Source organism: Lepeophtheirus salmonis, chromosome 7, assembly GCF_016086655.4.
Source record: "Lepeophtheirus salmonis chromosome 7, UVic_Lsal_1.4, whole genome shotgun sequence".
In the NCBI taxonomy this organism is placed as follows: domain Eukaryota; kingdom Metazoa; phylum Arthropoda; class Copepoda; order Siphonostomatoida; family Caligidae; genus Lepeophtheirus; species Lepeophtheirus salmonis.
In genome coordinates, this window is record NC_052137.2 from 21,260,447 (window position 1) to 21,278,344 (window position 17,898).

Below are 17,898 nucleotides of genomic sequence, written 5' to 3' on the forward strand. Positions count from 1 at the left end.
GGCACATTATTGAAAAACTCTAGCTGTTATCTTTCAAACAAGATATTGCAAACAAATATATCTCATGTTTTGGCAGATATAAAAAAACCCGTTGGAGTTTTGAAATTATATCCGTATAGACGTCGTCAAGCACCTTGAGGTAAATTTCCACACCATTTACCGCCCTTAGTCTCAAGGATCGTCCTAGAAGCGGTAAGCCAGTTACTGCCAAATACTCTTTTGAGGCCATCCCACCTATGTACATCACTGAATTTGCTAAAAAGAAGTTCCTAGACCGGTCTACAGTGTCAAATGTGGTCAAAACTGCTGTTGAGGAAGTGAAAAGGGAATGAGAAGAAACCATTTTGTACTCAAAAACATCTACAATTTTGTATATGAGTTTTTTTTAGAACTTTAATTAACTTTTGGAGACCCCAGAACTCGGACCTCAATCCGCTTTACAGTTAAGTTGCTCTTTTTCATAAAAATTTTCAAATTCTCCTGATCATCATGCTTGTTTTTGGTCTCTTCTATTTTTACATATCGAAAATACTTACCATTTACAACCCTATAAAAGGTAATTGAGGAAAATAATCACAAAAGTTAATCAACTAAGATGAAATAGAACATGAAAAAGGCACTAATTATGCCTCATTTGTCTATATCTATATTACATCGTACCGGTTTTATGTATATCGATAGCAGAAAATAGATACTAATTATTTGATTACATGTATCTGGAAATCATCAGGTAAAATGTATATGTTTATCCTTTTTCGGGGTTTGTTTGTAAGTAAGTTTAGTAGGTACTATGCTGGTAGATACATATAATAGATTTGTCCTCTTTTCTTTGATTAAAAGTATAGCCTTTACATTATGCAAAGTTTGGCAGCAAAATGTGGACTCGAGAGGGTTTTTGGAGCTTGTTAAATCAAGATTTAAATCAAATAGATTTTTTTATAAAATCTATTATTTAAATCAGACTTCTGTTATATATCAATACAGATTCAGGAAAAATGTAAAAGATAAATAGACATTTTGATGCAGAATATTTTTTTTAAGACAACATAATTAAAGAAAAATTACCTTGTCTACTTATACAACTGAAATAATTATTTCTTGATTATGAATCAAGTATATTTTATCCTTATTGACTAAATATCTTCTGAGTTTATTAATGAAACTGAAATTATTTGTACTTTATTCTAAATTTAGTATATTTTGTACATTTTAATTTTTTTTTTTTTTGAGTTTTCTTACACAACTGAAATTATTATACCTTAATTGTAAATTAAATATATTGTCATTTTAAGTTAGATTTCTTCTCATTCTAACTAAGTCTACTATATTTTTATGATATATCCTCATTGTGAGTTTATTCATGCTGACATAAATACAAAAGAAAAAAATTACTTCATCTGAAATTAATTGGTTACAACATATTTTCAATTATACATCATCGTTGTTAGAATTGTTTTCTTCATGAACTTAAAAAATAAAACAAGTATAGCTGCCTTCTCCGTACCAAAACGGTTCCTCAGCTTAGAATGTATTAGTTTAAAAGATGAGAAGACTTTTTATACTCCAGATGACGATGCTACGGAAGGCATAAGTTAATAAACTGCAGAGAGAATGTTGCTGCCGTGACTGACCATAAAACCCGCATGAGATTTCCACCCTTCAGTAGCTAACCTGGCCTTGGTTAGAGGCTCTGTAAACTTAAATTACTGAAAAGGAGGTGATCTATCCTGAAACCTCATGATGATAGGAACAAGTACTGTATATTTCTCATTGGCATATTCCATTGCCATATATGTACATCTCTTCTTCATTAAGTTCCTTCCCCCGTAGTGAAGGATCAAGCATGTTAGTATGAATATGAGCCGTCGTAATGAACTGTTTATACCTTTTTCTCACCAGTTTTTCCGCTTGCTTGTTGTTTTTGAGGTGGTCTCTTAACTCTTTTCAAATATTGACTGCTTGAGAAATAGTACATTTGCCCATTTGTACCTGATCTAAAGCCTTAGCTATTGCCTGTAATCGAGCCAATAGCTCCTCAGCTGAGCGTTCCAGTTCAATGTTGGATACCTTACTCCTTACAGGTGGATCAATCATTACTCTGTCAACTTCACAGATCTTCATTAGAATTGGCCAATTGTTTACATGAATCTTGAGACAGTCTAACAGAGTGTTGCATCTAGTGTCTTGGGGCATTATCAGACGCTGATCACCTTTTTGACGGGTGTTTTTGCATCTGTATGATGATTATTCCTGAAACATTTGAATAAAATACAAACACACTCTTTTAAATTATCAATTTCTAGGTCATGAGCCAGTAGATTTAGAAGGTGCGCTGCACAACCATAGGATATTATGTTCATTTGATTCTCCTAGTAGTTTCTGCATTTTGCTAATTTTTACTGCAATTGTCTGTCACGATACTACCAACACTAAAATCAAAATTATCTTCACATTTCTTGATAGAAGATTGTGCAAGTTGTAGACGGTACCCAGCAGTGTGAGGATGGCCTGATATGTCTACAGTGCCAATTAGAAAAATACGGCCAGTTGATGTTGTTAAAGTAACAAAAAGAATGCGTTTATTATGAATGTTAGACATATAGTTATATTTTTCAGGTGATTTGCACGCTTTTCATATTCCTTCTCATAAATCATAGGCAAATATTCAACAGGATTTTTTTTTGTCTCGAAGGTGAATGTAACCCGGCCTAAGTGTCTTGACCATTTAGGAAACTGAGAATGCTACACAAGACAAAATCAAGAATTTGTTGCAAATATCATTCTAGCAACTTCTTCATCTAGACTAGCCTTTGGGGAGACTGAAGGTTTTATGATAAATCTGTCCAAAGATGCTATTGCCTGTTGTTTGACATGTCCAAATTGGGCAACAGAAGCTGTGGCTGACCATGATCTTCTAAATAGTGCAGAGGCATCTGCTGATGCTATAGTTCCTGAAAAAAATAAATTAAGCACATCACAGCAATAACATAAAATAAAAAAAAACATTTTTGTTAAGAATTGGCATCAAAATTCTTTTTTGCCTTTGATATCTTTAAAAACTTAAAAAATCATAGTACGTACAGTATCGTACTTGTTTCTCATCCTTACCTGAATCATCAAGCTTCTCCTCTGACTCCACAGCTCTGGTAATTAGTGTTGTGAATGTGTGAGTAACGCTAGTAGAATCCATTAATTAACAATTCTATTTTGTATTACTACTGTTAAGAAACTTAAGAAAAGTATCAAGCTTGGCATATATCATAGATAAAGATGAAAATCAAGTGTATTTTTTAGCTCGCCCGCTTTTAAGACTTGGCAAAAAGAAGAGTAAATTTTCTTACCATTAGGAGTTGTCATTGTTATTTAATTCCTGATGAGTTAACTTGCTTTTCTACAATTCATTTATATTCCAAACCTGATGAAGCCTTTGTGTGTGCTCCTAAAAGACGTAGAGTGACCTAGAGTTTTTGTAGCGGATTTTAATTGTAAGTCTTTTTTGGATTCAAAGTACAATTGAAGATACACCTCAGAGTCATTCTTGCCTTTGTCCTTGTCTATTTTTTCCCCCACTCGTCACAGCTGTTTGTAGGTGGTCTAATAAAAAGTTGTCACAGCTAAGCTGCTCTCCTCCAAAACATATTTTTTGACTTTTCTCCGATTCATAAATGAGTTTTATCTTTATTTGTCTATTCTTTTACTAAATACAAGGACGTGCAACGTTTACCATGCTTTAGAAGTGAAGGAATACACTTAAGGAATATATTATGTAAAACACAAAGTCATTTTTTTTAAATGGGGGACGCTTTTTTCAAAGTGGTCGGATTGGGGTCCTTGGGAAATTCATTTTTTTTGCAAGGATTTATATTTATATGTGACAGCTTTACATATGCCTATACCCGTGATGACTCTTTTTTTGGTTCTCATGATACCCCTAGTGTACAGTATGATAAATTTGGTAATCGACCCGCCCATATAAAACCTCTTCTTTCATCAAAAATTAGCCATTTCAGTTTTTTTATTACAAGTTTGATCAAATCCTTGGATTTAAAAGAGGGGAGCCGCAGACTCTATCTAAAACTAACTAACCTTGCATATTAGTGATAATGATCAGAATTGAGAATTAATTTTTTAAACTAGCTTACAATGTATAATTTCTTTAAGAAATATAAAAAAGAAATGCTTAAATTCCACTGTATTTTAATAAATACTATCGTGATTTTCATGATTCTCGGGATTTCGATATCTAGAAATATATTTCCCGGGAAATGAGTAACCCTAATACTTACTTATTTTTTCACCATTCAAAAGATAAAAAAAACATTTTTTATGTTATAAATGAGCTACTCGTTGGAAAAATAACCAACTGTCAACACCGATGGCTTAAACTTGTTGACCCATAAAATAGTCAAAAATAACAAAAAAATTCTATGGCTTTTTTAGACACGAGGTATCCAATTTTTCTAAGACTGATTACTTCATATAATTAATTATTTATAGGAATATCTAGTGTTTTATATATCTTCATATGTATATATTAGTTAGTATTATTATCCATTAATTCATTTAAGATATCAATGAAGCAGGTGTTGCGGCATCGTCTACAAATAATAACATATTTAGTTAAAATAAACCAAATTCAACATAAATTATAATGGTACATGAATACATCTTAACGTAACTCTATTTTAAAAACAAAAAAAAGGATAAATTGGATTTTATAGAAAGGTAATGCAAAGATGTCTAAAGAAGATGAAGTAATTAATAATTAATATTGATAAATGAAACCAAAGAATGTAAAAGGCTATAACATCAACATCATCTATTGGAATACAAATGATAACTCTTGATTATTATAGTAAATGAAGGATTTAGAGTTGGAGACAATTCCTCTTAATAATTAACCTTGCTCCAGCCACCCTTTGAAAACGCCCCTGACAATCCTAAATAATAAATTATAATGATAACAGTTTTAGAATATATAAAAACTTTTTAGGTTGACAACAAAAAACAAACTCGCACACTAAAAATGCTTAGAATTTACAACCCCATATATTTGTGTATATAATTGTCCTTATTTTAGTATAATACCTACTACCTATTTACATTTATGTGAAAAATAACTTTATACAATAGAAATTCGATAGCTACAATATATTAGCGTCCTTCGAGATAATTAAATAAGTACTTTTATTTAATTTTAATAGTTTTTGAATGATATATCATTCATTTTATTTTATTCATATTAACTCTAATGTTATGTTTGTATCGATATAAGTGGACAAACAAATATATATATTTATAAAACATTACAAATAGATGAAATTATGTTAGTGAGTTAAATGAATCTTATATAAAATTTACGTCGTAATATATGTAGCTGAATCAGAACATGAAAAATCAAATCTGCCGCTTTGAAGTATTTTTTTATCAAAGTTCAACCATCACAGACCTACAAATTAGCTAAAAAAGCTTGATTTAATTTTTCATCTTAATTGTTCCTATGTACGTGGTATTTTGGAAAAAGTAACACTCAAACTTTTTTCAAACAATTTAAAATCCCTACTTGACGTGAAATAATAAATATCTATATCTTAGTAAAAAAGTTAAAGATAACATAATTTAACAATTATAAAATCCTTAATTTTGAATCTGTTATTAGTTTAGAATAGTCAATCAAATCAGATTCTTAGGTAATTTTGAGTAATCTTAACGACCATATTGATTTGATTTATTTTTTGTGAAAAAATATCAAAGTATGTAAAAATTCCAAAATTTATCAATTTGTAAAGGTATAGTAAAAAGCAATTGGTTTCCAATAGATGATAATGTGTATCTCGCGTTGTAAATGTATGGTCAGAGTACAGTGGATTGCGTTAAAAAGAAAAGATATCATACTGAATTTTTTTTTGGGTAGTTTTGTAATTATTGGACTATGCATTGTTTGAGCACGCGTCAAAGATGGACACCAGCAAATATGTATAAAATATACCATATTTGGCAGTTTTTCTATAATAAAGGTAAAAACGGAATCTAAATGGCTGAAAATGTGAATAGTGATTATGGTTCTGATAATGTAACAGCCAAAAACATGCAATTTTTGGTTTTGTTGATTCTATTCCGTTAATTTTGACGTAAAGATGCACCACTTTTCGAAAGGCCAAATGTCGAAAATGTGGAAAAAAGGGTGCCTGGTAATTTTGCCTTCAACTATTTTTTCCTCTGGACTTCCTCAAAATAATTCTCCTCATTACATTTTGGATTTAAGACATTTTGACTAAAAGATATTGCGCATTAATAAATGAGTTTTAAACATTTCATTTTTGGATGAAATTGATGTTCCTAATGAATTTTCTAAAAAATCAAAATATTTTTTGTACATAAATAGACAATTCATTAAATGTTTGTTTTCTGTTGGAATAATGATGGAATTATGATCTTGCCTCATATTGTGGTTGTTAGTCAATCCATGAGTCTTTTTTAGTATGAATAATCCATCATATATAATAATAATTACTAACAGAGAAGTGATTACAAATTCTTATATTTGAACCGTGGCTTTGTTTATTTATTTTTGTTCTTATTATTAAAGTCATTTTATAACTTACTTTATCTCCGGTTCAAATTCATTACTAGGGACATATTTTTTTGTTTATACATTGAAATTTTGGTGCATAATTCATTTTTCCGACAAAAAAAAATACCGTTTAATGTTTTTTATAGTACTACACATTATATATTTCGTTTAAAAAATTCCAAATGAACATCCTATAATTTCACAAACTTAAGGGGAAATATCCTGTAGGGGAAATGGTGTAAGACAAAATTTACTTAGCTTCGGATAAAATCATGGAAAACGTCGAGTCCGAACGTCATGTAGGAACTGTTTTAAATGTCAAGGGATAAACATGAATAGAAAAAGAAATCAAAAATGTAAAATAAATTCTATTAAAAATTATGGATATCATAAAGATTTTCTTTACAGCTTACACATGCTTACTTATTTAGTATAGTAATTTTCTCCAGATTTTTATTTATGAAATCTTCCACGGAAGTATAATTACTTTACCATATAGAGGAATTTTACGTCTAAAAAGTAGCAATTTTGTCAATAATGCTGCAGAAAATATATCTTCTAGATATATTAAACATTAGAAATATATATATATTGTTATTTAAACTTCAAAAGGCCTATTCAAATCTATAAAACGTGAAAAACGGAATTATCACAAAAGTCAACAATTTGTTCTCTAAATTATAGCAGTACTTGAACAGCTGATTACAAATCGGTAAATCATTTTTTCGTATGGAATCTTCTTTTTCCGAACTTTTTCACTTTTTATAGGTTTTAGCCAACTTTTTAATATAAAAAAAAATCAATATCTACATACATAAAAGTTATTTAATTTTGATTTAAAATATGAATTAACATTTTAAATACAATCATTTCATTCTTATAAATTGTAATTTAAAGGTTACAAATTACCATATTTTATGGGTTTTATATGAAAAGAAATTAGGCTTCAGATTTTCTACTCTTCAGCTTTTGTCATTATTACTTAACTCCTGAGTAGTGACCTTCCTTTTCTACTACATTTATTTATATTCCAGCCCTGATTGAATATTCGTGTGTCCAAAAAACAAAAAAAAACAAAGAATAACCTTGAGGATTTGTTGTAGAGTTATATTGTTTGTCCCTCTACACTCAGAGTAGAATTGATGATCGACATTGGATTAATTATTGCCAATGTCCTGGTTTATTTCCATCTCGCTCTCCTCCCTCGTTAGAGTGACCATATTGGTTTTCGGTTCTTTCTTTTTTAACATTCCCAGGATACAATAAATTGTTATCACCATCAATCATACTCACATACTTAATTTGAATAATTTTATCCGAAAATTATCTTTTTTTCAAGTATACATTTTCCTTAATTAAGACTTTTCTCAATTTTATAAAAGACTGAAAAAGTGTTAAACATCATTTCAATAGTGCTTTGGAACAGATTTTAAACAACAGTATAAAAAGTGTATTCTATAATATTGCAACTAAAAATTCCCTTCATTTATATAATATTTTAATATACTAATAAGATTTCGATCAAGTATTTTCTAATTGAACTACTTTAAAATAAATTTATTTTAATAATATAACTAGTTAAGTACTTGTTCAAAGTATGTATTTCAAAGTTAAAAATATAATCTATTTTTGTTATTAATAAAAATAATATGTTGCATGATCCTTCTCAGCAAAAAAAAAAAAAAAACTTTAAGCAATGAGCTATAAGAATAAATAGAAATTTTTTGCAAAGTTTTTTTTTAAAACCAATTATCAATATTTTAAGAGTTCTCAAAATAGAAAATATTTTTCAATACAATAGGTAGGTATATGTCTTTTTAAATATAAACAGGTATGTATTGTACATAGAAGAATAACATTATTTCATTTTAACAAATATTAACAATATTTACTTAACCAGCAATTAATAAAGGTCTAAGTTGTACATAAGTAAAACAAAAAGTACTGCACAATATGAAGTTTACTATAATTATTTCAAGTTTGATCTTTCTAAAATATTTCCTTATTTTTGGAAACTATGACTAACTATAAAAAGGCTTTAAAGAAAGAAAAAAAAAAAAAAAAATTAAATGACTAAAGGCTAAACCTACTCAAACAAATTGTAAGATACTTAATATAATCCATATGTGCCTTATTGTTGATAAAGCTCCATTTTTATTTTATTTCACGTTCAAACAGCCCCTATAGTAGCAATTGCCAAGGTTGAGAGTCTCACTAATTATTTCAGCCTTAATTCAATTATGAGCCTAACGGATAAACGAATGCATACAATTGATTTGTCGGGAACGTTGAAGGTTGTGACTAAATTCTTTAATGACTAGAGGAGTATCTGCCTTTTTTGTAATGAAGCGAGTGAGTGAGACTACTGATCACCTCTTTTGGAACGCTGGGCTTTTCGGAGAGTCTTATGAGGGGATCTCACACGACCCTTCAAAAAACCTTGGAGCAACAACCAGTGGCGCCGAAATAATTTCGATTTACCGCTATGATCTCACATCTTTTTTTTTTTTTATAGTAGAAAAAATGGAATTTTAAAGATTATATAGCCCTTTATGCGAATAGGGCATTGACTCGTGACTCTAGGTGAAACAAGTTTTCACACTTCTGCTTTTAAAAAATGTTTATAAAAAAGAGTAACAGAAATAGAGCAATGATACTTACCTTTTCAATTTTTAATTTAATACATAATATGTAGAATAGCAATTAATTTGCATAATGTAAAAGTTCAAAGGATTATCTGATTAATGTATTATACAAAAAATTTCAAACTTTTCCAATTTTTGGACATCTAAATTCCCTTTTCTCAAACTATTCTTTACTTTATTACCTTTATTATTTGTCAAATAGGTTTTAATTGCACTCTTTTTAGAGCAATTCTCTATAAAACAGAGAAAAACAGAGATTACAGAAGACAATAATTTTTTGCCCCTGGCTCGAAAGGTTGCATTACAGATTGTATTTACCTCAAGAAACATGAAAATAACCTTTACGGTAAAAAAAAATTATGTTTTTGTAGTCTACAGAGATCATTATTTGATATACTATCAAAAGCATCACTAACAAAAAATAAAAAAATCAAGCAACAAATCTTAAGTAACTTTAAAAATATTATTTTAATATATTTTTTATTATTTGGAATTTGAACTTCTTCACTTTGATACAAACTATAAGTTTTGTCACTCTGAGGATTTTTAGTCTTTCAAAGATGAAAAAAAAACAATTTTTTGCACTTAAAGAGCATTTTTCCGAGTGACAAATATTTAATAAATAAATTAAAAAATATTTCTTGAATCTATAAACTTTTATCTACATACTATAATTCTATGCTTTTTTTCTTAAACTTATATCTTTCAAGGAGAAAAATAACACTAAATCATGTTGGAAAAAAAATTGTTAAAAATACACTCTGTAAGACACAAAACTAGAAATTTAGGGATAGAAAGGTCATTGTCATGTTTTTTTTTTTAATTATTAAAAATATTAAGGAGAACAACATCTCAATCAAGTGGCAAAAAAAAAAGTAATGTAAAATTACCGAAACCATTGGGGTAAAAATACCTGATAGTGGATACATCTTTATAATTTTTTTTAAGTTACAAGAATATTTATATATATATTTGTATAATTTACTACAAAAAGGAATTCTTATTAGTTTTTCCCTGTTTTGTGTGTTACTTGTATTTAAAAAATTGTGTAAAATAGAATGCCAAGAATATTACATGAAAGTTCTTTCAAAATTGAAGATACTCGACAGAAACCGACTTTATTTTTTCGTTGCTTGTATTTCTTCCTCAAAGGAAGAAAAAAGGAAATAGTATATAAACCTAGTTTATGAAAATCAAATACTCATACGAATACTCACTTAGAGTCAGTAGTTTGAATTAATATCATAGACTCTGTTATCGTCAACAAACATGCATATCCTTTCCAAAGTAATCCATGGAGGCATAATGATTACCTACTGTTACTAAAAGAGTTAGGAAAGCTTTGTGGCGAATTCAAAATTTTCATCGTTGCGTTAAAAAAACTCAAAAATGTTTATCAACTATATATGTATATTTCAACATAATAACGTATATTTTTTATGACTTATTTAAATTTACTATATTGGGGACGGGGAGCATTCGTATTCCAGCGGTGGTTAGATGGGCATATGTAAATGATTTTTTGGAAGCATTGTTTTGAGTGATACAAAAGCTTTATTCTTGATTATTTTAAATTTTCAAGATCTAGGTAATTTTACTCAACCATCTAAGTTAAGAAAAGCTGATAACTGTTATATCATTATTTCTATCTTACACTTTTATAATGTTATAGATGTTTTTATCTAGTAAAACCCCATTTTTGCTGAAAAATGATACAAATATGCTTATATATATATTGATAGAATATAATTAAATGAAATATTAAGACGTATTTTCTCAAATCTAATTTATGTATGTACATATAACAGTTACTTCAAATATAAATTTTAAGTCAAAGCTTTTTCAGACCTTTTTTCATCTCTTTATGCTTCAACATCTTTTAATTAAGTAGATTAAATATTCAATTTAGTTCACTTGTTACCTACGAGAAACAAATAAACATATTTAATTAATTTTTTACATTAAAATTTTAATCAATTGTTTCTCTCATTTTTATAAAGTAAGTTTTAATTAAATATAGCAAAACCCCTAGTTTTTTATAATTAAAGATAATTGTTATAAAAACACTACAAACTCAAAGAGTGTCTCTATAAACAAATATTCACAAAATGTAGCATTAATGGTTCATTCTAGTTCATTTGGAAATAGGTATTGATGAATTACTTTAATGATATGCGTTGAATTATAGCTTTTTTACTAACCAAACTACATTTATGTGTATTAGTGTTAGGACTCAGTCAAAGACCGATTTTTTTTCAATTCGGTCTTGTGTAATTTTTTTAAACCGAATTTAGACCTATATTTTGGTTCAGACCTAGACTGGGAAACGAAATTTCCTTTTTTATAAAAGGTAAGCACATAAACAAAATTCTCTTTTCTAAAAAAATGTTAATTTCTTTCTCAAATTTATTTTCTAAAACAAAAAGACGTTTTTAGACTTTACAATTAAACTAGTCCCAACTGAAATTGAACCAAATTAATTAAAATTACAACAGTTTTAGATCAGTATAAGATTTTCAAACCAAAACCTAATACTAATATATGCAGAGCGGGATTTGTAATCTAGAAAATTTTGTGCTGATATATTTTAAAATTTATTTCGTAAAAATAATTCACAAATATTTTGCTCTTACAAATAGGTGTCCATATTTAAGTCAATCACTCAAACCAACCATCTCCAGCTTCAACCACAGTCTCCAACTTGGCCTTCAACCTGGCAAAGGGCTTGATTAGGAACTAATAGTCTATGTTGGCCACTGCCTCGCGAATTGAATCATGCAATGAGGCAAACGTGTTATTTACACGTTTATTGGACTCTCTCTCTCTCCAACATGCCTTAAACATAGTCTCCAAAGAGTTCAGATCCAGTGAGATTGGAGCTCACATTTCTTTTGACCAGGAAGTCTTGAGTTCTTTTTTTGCTCTCAAAACGATCCTGAGTTTTCCTTGGAGGTGTTCACTACCAATCAGAATCCTTGAAAGCCCTGGCAACATCGTAAACAGTTGATTTGAGCAGCTTCGTACACTCAATAATCTCCTTGGGTGCGTGCTAGTCACAGAGTAAAAAAATAATGGCAGCACAGCCTTCGTATTTGGAGGACATCTCAAGGATTTTGTTTTTTTCCTCATTCAGATTTGTCAGTTAAATTTGATGAGAACACTTTCAAAAACATAGATCTCAGGATATTGAGGACTAAACTTGCTCCGGATTTAAAATCCCCAACTTGTATGTACATACATTTATAAACGTATAATTGATATAGTTATAGTTAAATTATACTTTATAATACATGCAACATGTCATAAATAGTATTTATAAATCATTTTATTAATATAATTATTATGTTATTTTGTAATATTTGAGGTTTTTTTTTTTGTAAATTTCTATCAACGGACTTTCTGTAAAAGGATGCATGCTTAACTTTAAATTTCAATCTTTTTTTTGTTTGTTCCAAAAAATTAGAAAATTATAAGGAAAAGGATCAATAATTAAATTATGAATAAAAATTCATGACAACGTACATACATTTTCAAAAATAGAAATACTACAAAAAATTAAAATATTACTTGTACCCACTTACATAATATGACAAAAAGAACATTGTTGCAGTTTATAGAATCCAAAGACGTGTTCTTTAATATTTTGATAAGTGCATCATCCATTTACAAACAGTTCATAGCTTCTGGTAGTGAATTAACCTACATCACTTATTCAATATAATCATGTTTTTATACTTCATATCATTTGTATGTATAGTAATTATTGTATCTAGTTATATCTAATTACATTTAAAGAATAAAAGATATCAAATAAACGATATTTTTATACCTGGCGTATATACTATGTTTGTATGTTAATACAAAAAATATAAATAAAAAAATAACATAATTATACGAAATATAAATTATATTATTAAAGTATGTTTTATTTATGCTTGGCAGTGGGCCAATAGACTTTTGAATCAAAATATTTTATTCAACCATCGGAAATGCTGAATTGTTTATATTGAAATATCTTTCAAAAAACTTTCGTTGTGCCTTTCCTACGAAAGATTTTATTTTAGTTAACACTAAATTTTTTATGTTCGATCAAAGTCATACTTATTTTTTTTAATTTGACCACATGTTTGTAAAATTGACTCTTATTTGATTTGGTGTACTTTCAATTATTTTTTTATGAAATAAACTACATAAAAGAACCAGAACGGTGAGAACATGTCCTTTTTCGAACATAGAATAAACAATATGCACAAAGTTTCATTAAAACTGTATTATATAGGTTCTAGCACTTATCCGTTGAATAATTTATTTTGGTTGCCAAAATTGAGATTTCGCTTCAATAAAAAAAGCTTTACCATAAAGGTGTTAAACCAAATATTATAAAAAATTAGAGCACAACTGTTTCCCTATGATTCATCTATGAAGTCATTCGATGGTTCAAGGATAATGGGTTTAATGATTATCGAACAAAAAACTAAAGCCTCCGAAATACATGAAATCCTGAGAATGTTCGAAAGATTGGTGCCAGAATTGCTAGGAACCCAGATAACATCTGCTTCTAAAATTGAATCTGAGATAGTAATGCTCCAAATCATCCAGGAGTATTTTAAAATTAAGTTCTTTAAGTTACAATATCGTCATTTTCAAAAAGCAATAATACAAGCCGTCCGTCTGGAGGGCTTGTAAATTTAAAAAAAAAAATCAAACAAGGGACAGATATTTTCTTCTCCAACGAAAAAAGTTTAATCTCGACGTTCAATTAAACCACCAAAATAATAGAATAAACCATCAAGATGTACCACGTGAAGGTAATTCAGTTATGAATTCGAAATTTGCAGCATCAGTAATGTTCTGGAGAGGAATCTCAAGCTCCGAATGAAAACTTCCACTAATTTTCCTCAAAAAGAGCCTCAATTTGAATCATCTCCAAGATTTAAAAAAGAGAAAGTTAGAAACCAAAAACTTGTAGTAGTGTCAGACCGAAAAAAGACTCAAAAAGGGTTGGAATCAAATATGAACTTTTGGCAATTTAACTCATTCGATCCGAAATTTGAATCTCTTTGATTAAATACATTGTTCAAGGATATCTGGAGTCAAAGTTAGAGAAAATTTGCCATACAAATATTGAGAGTCTCAAAGTCGGCATTATCCAAGAATGTGAATATATTTTTTTAATAGAGAACCATTTAGATGTACGAGGAGACTCAATATATAAAGTAAAGACCCATATCATGCAGACCAAGGTCAAAAAGAGTACTCGGAGTCTTCAAGGCAAGAATTGCAATAAATCCCAGGAGGAACCTCACCAAGATGGCCAAGGATTTCAACATGGGCGCAACAATGAGATACCTTATCTGAGATAACATTGGGATGTATCCCTACAAATTGAATAGGCAACAGCACCTGTGTAGCAAGGTCAGGTCTAAAAGACTTGAGAGAAGCAATGCCATTCTTCAGAAGCTGAGGACGATACGGCTTCAACAATGTGCTCAGTGATGAAAAGATTTTGACTGTGGAACAGGCTTTCCACCCCCAAAAATGATCGGATTCTGACCGAAAAAGGTGAGCTGGGTGACCATGGAGTCAACAGAATACAGAAGCTACAGTCTGTGATGGTTTGTATGGCCGTGACTGAAACTTTGTGTTAGTGCTGGCCAGGGTAAAGATTAATACCAAGGAGACATCAGCAACCACCTTTGAGGAAGGTCTATTTCTGTGGGCCTGACAGCACTTCCAGAATGAGCCATATACCTTCTAACAGAATGGTACCCCTTCCCACACATCCAGAGAGATGCAGCGGTGGTGTGAGGGCAATTAGAGTGGCTTTAAAGACAAGACAATCTGGTCCCCTGCATTCCTGACCTACACGCCTTGGAATAGTCCATGTGGTCTATTCTTGAGAACAGAGCCTGTGTGACCCCCAGCAAGAATTTGGACGACCTGAAGGCCAAAATGGTGGCTTCCTGGAACTCCATCCCTGCGGAAATGGTACGTGCAGCATGCAAATCCTTTCCAGAGATACTTCGGGCTGTGGTCAAGGCTAAATTCTTTGAATCTTTATATTATATTATCATATATTATAACTCACTTTTGAAGGAGAATTTTGAAATAATTATGTAACACTGAGGTGCAAGTTTCTAAGAGTGTTACAATTCTTCCCGTTTTATGTTTTATTTAAAATTTTAAATTAGTTTCTATTTGATATACCTAAACTTCACCGTAATCATGTTTGTTAGCTAAGGCAGGGCCTTGGAAAGGGTTGTGAGTGGGAGTTTACCCGATTTATAATCAGTGATCTTTTATCTACGTATAATTAAACAGCTGAGAAGGTTATGATTATTTAATTGTTCAAACATTTCCCTGGGTAAGAAGATAGTTTTAACAAATGACAAGTCGCATTCAAATATTACTTGTGGACAAAACTCCTGATTGGTGCAGTCTTAAAATAAATTAAAACAATAGCGAGTATATGATGCTACGTTTTAGTGTATCAGGGTCAAACAAGAGCCAAAAACAAAAAGTGTCAAAATTGCTCAATAGTATTTAATTTAAATAAGTATTCAAATAGTGAGTTATAAAAGAAAACCTCATAATTTTCCAATTTTCAGACTACTCACACCATTAAACTATCAAAATTCATTGTCGTTCAAATAATTATTCCGCCCACTAACAGGTTGACTGAAATTTTGTAAACTAAGACAGTAAAACATATTTATTTGAAAAAATTTGATTTATTTATTCTATGTAGTTAAATTTGAGGGTGATACAAAGATTATATAATTTAATTTTCCAATGCATTTTTTTTTTGTACGATTCATCTTTTATCTCAAAATAAGGCTCTGTTTCGGCGATTACATCTTAATGAACTCTATTTTTTAAGGGAGTATTATTTTGAAATCTATCAACAGGAAAAAGTCCCTATTGGCGAGATCTATAGTATATAGTAGAGGAGGAAGCAATTTGTATTCTAATCAGTACAATTTTGCCGTCGTTCTCACGGATTTGTTACACAGTGTATAACATTTTTTTCTAGTGATGTACCGATTCCAAAATTTAAACCAATTCTGATAACATCTTTATAGAAGATTCCGAAACTGATTCAAATTCTTTATAATGCATAAAGCAATTTCATTAGCAAATAAAAAATGATTTACTTTTTCTGATGATGATCTGGTTAAGGTTTAGCAAGAAAATACATAAATATATCAATCATAAATATGATTATAATTAGTTGTAAATAATTTTAAACTTAAATTTATAAATTTTAATTCCACTCTGTGTTCAGGAGTCAATTTATTCCTGGTTGGCGAATATATATTAATAGCATTACTCAATGGTCCTTCCACTTTCAATAGACGAAGGTGGGGATGACAGGTATTTACAAGCAATTTTCTAGAATCTCTTTTTTTGTGAAATATGTGTCATATAAACACATATAAATTATATAAACCTTATCAACTCAAGGTCTATTGAATAATGAATACGAATCTATATTGAATTTGCCTGAGAATTGGAGATTTTATCTCAATTAAATGCATTCAAAATTAAATTGTTTTTCAAAGAGAAAAATTAAATAAATATAACGCCAAATGCGTGAGACTATTATGTTGGAACTACTGGTACAAAGGAACAACCACAATTCAAGTGGTTCTTTTTCCACATAATTCTGACCCCTTAGGGAGTCAATGTTAGTTTGCCATCATAAATCTAAATTGTAAAAATATTTGAACTGCTTAAAAAGGTCTTGAAGCCAAATTTGGATATGTTTGAAGGTTGTAAAGGTTATTGGCATGTAAAATAAACCTCACCTCCATTATTTGAAATAATATAAATTGAACACGATTTTTCCCCTTAACACCCTACATAAATGAAAATGCAGTGGAATCGGCAATATTAATCGAATTCGGATATCAGATTCTGATACTTCAAAAAAGTCCAACTTTCGCCGATCCCAACGCATCGCTAGACCCTTAGTTTTTTCCTTCTTCAAATGGGGTCGTATTCTTATGGATTTCATCCATCAAACCCTCCAAATTATGTAATAACTGCAGTTGATAATTTCGCCTTTTTTGCGGTAATAAATGATTGTTATTCCATGCACCTCCCAAAGTACTGATGTCATAACCTTACAAGTACACTGTTACGTTTTTCCAAAAATTAGATCCGGCTTATTGCGAGTAGTCCACTCGGATAATTGTAGATTGGACTCTGGAGTGTATTGATGGACCCATGTTTTATCTAAATTCAAATATAGCTCAAAAAATCGTATTTACCAAGGTTAATAGATATACAATGTTATACCATACCGTGTGTACGATTGATGTTTGCCTTCCATTCACTATGACTTTTGATATTGACGTCATAGTGAATGAGTGGTTGTGTGTCTTTTGTCCTATTATGTTTTTTTCTTATCTAGGAGTCGGTACGATAAATTAAATTGAAAATTCTAGCATTGGTGACGTCATAGACTATGAGTGATTGCGGGCTTTGTAAAAATCAGCCTATCTTGCCCAGCAGTCGGTACAATACATAGGATTGAAAATTCTAGCAAGCCCGATTACGTGACGGTCTAACCTTGTATTTCTATTAACCTTGATATTTACTACTTTTGAATTTCACTAAAAAAGTTATCTGAATCATTGCCGATTCTGGGGTCAACTATATCGATCAACTTGACGA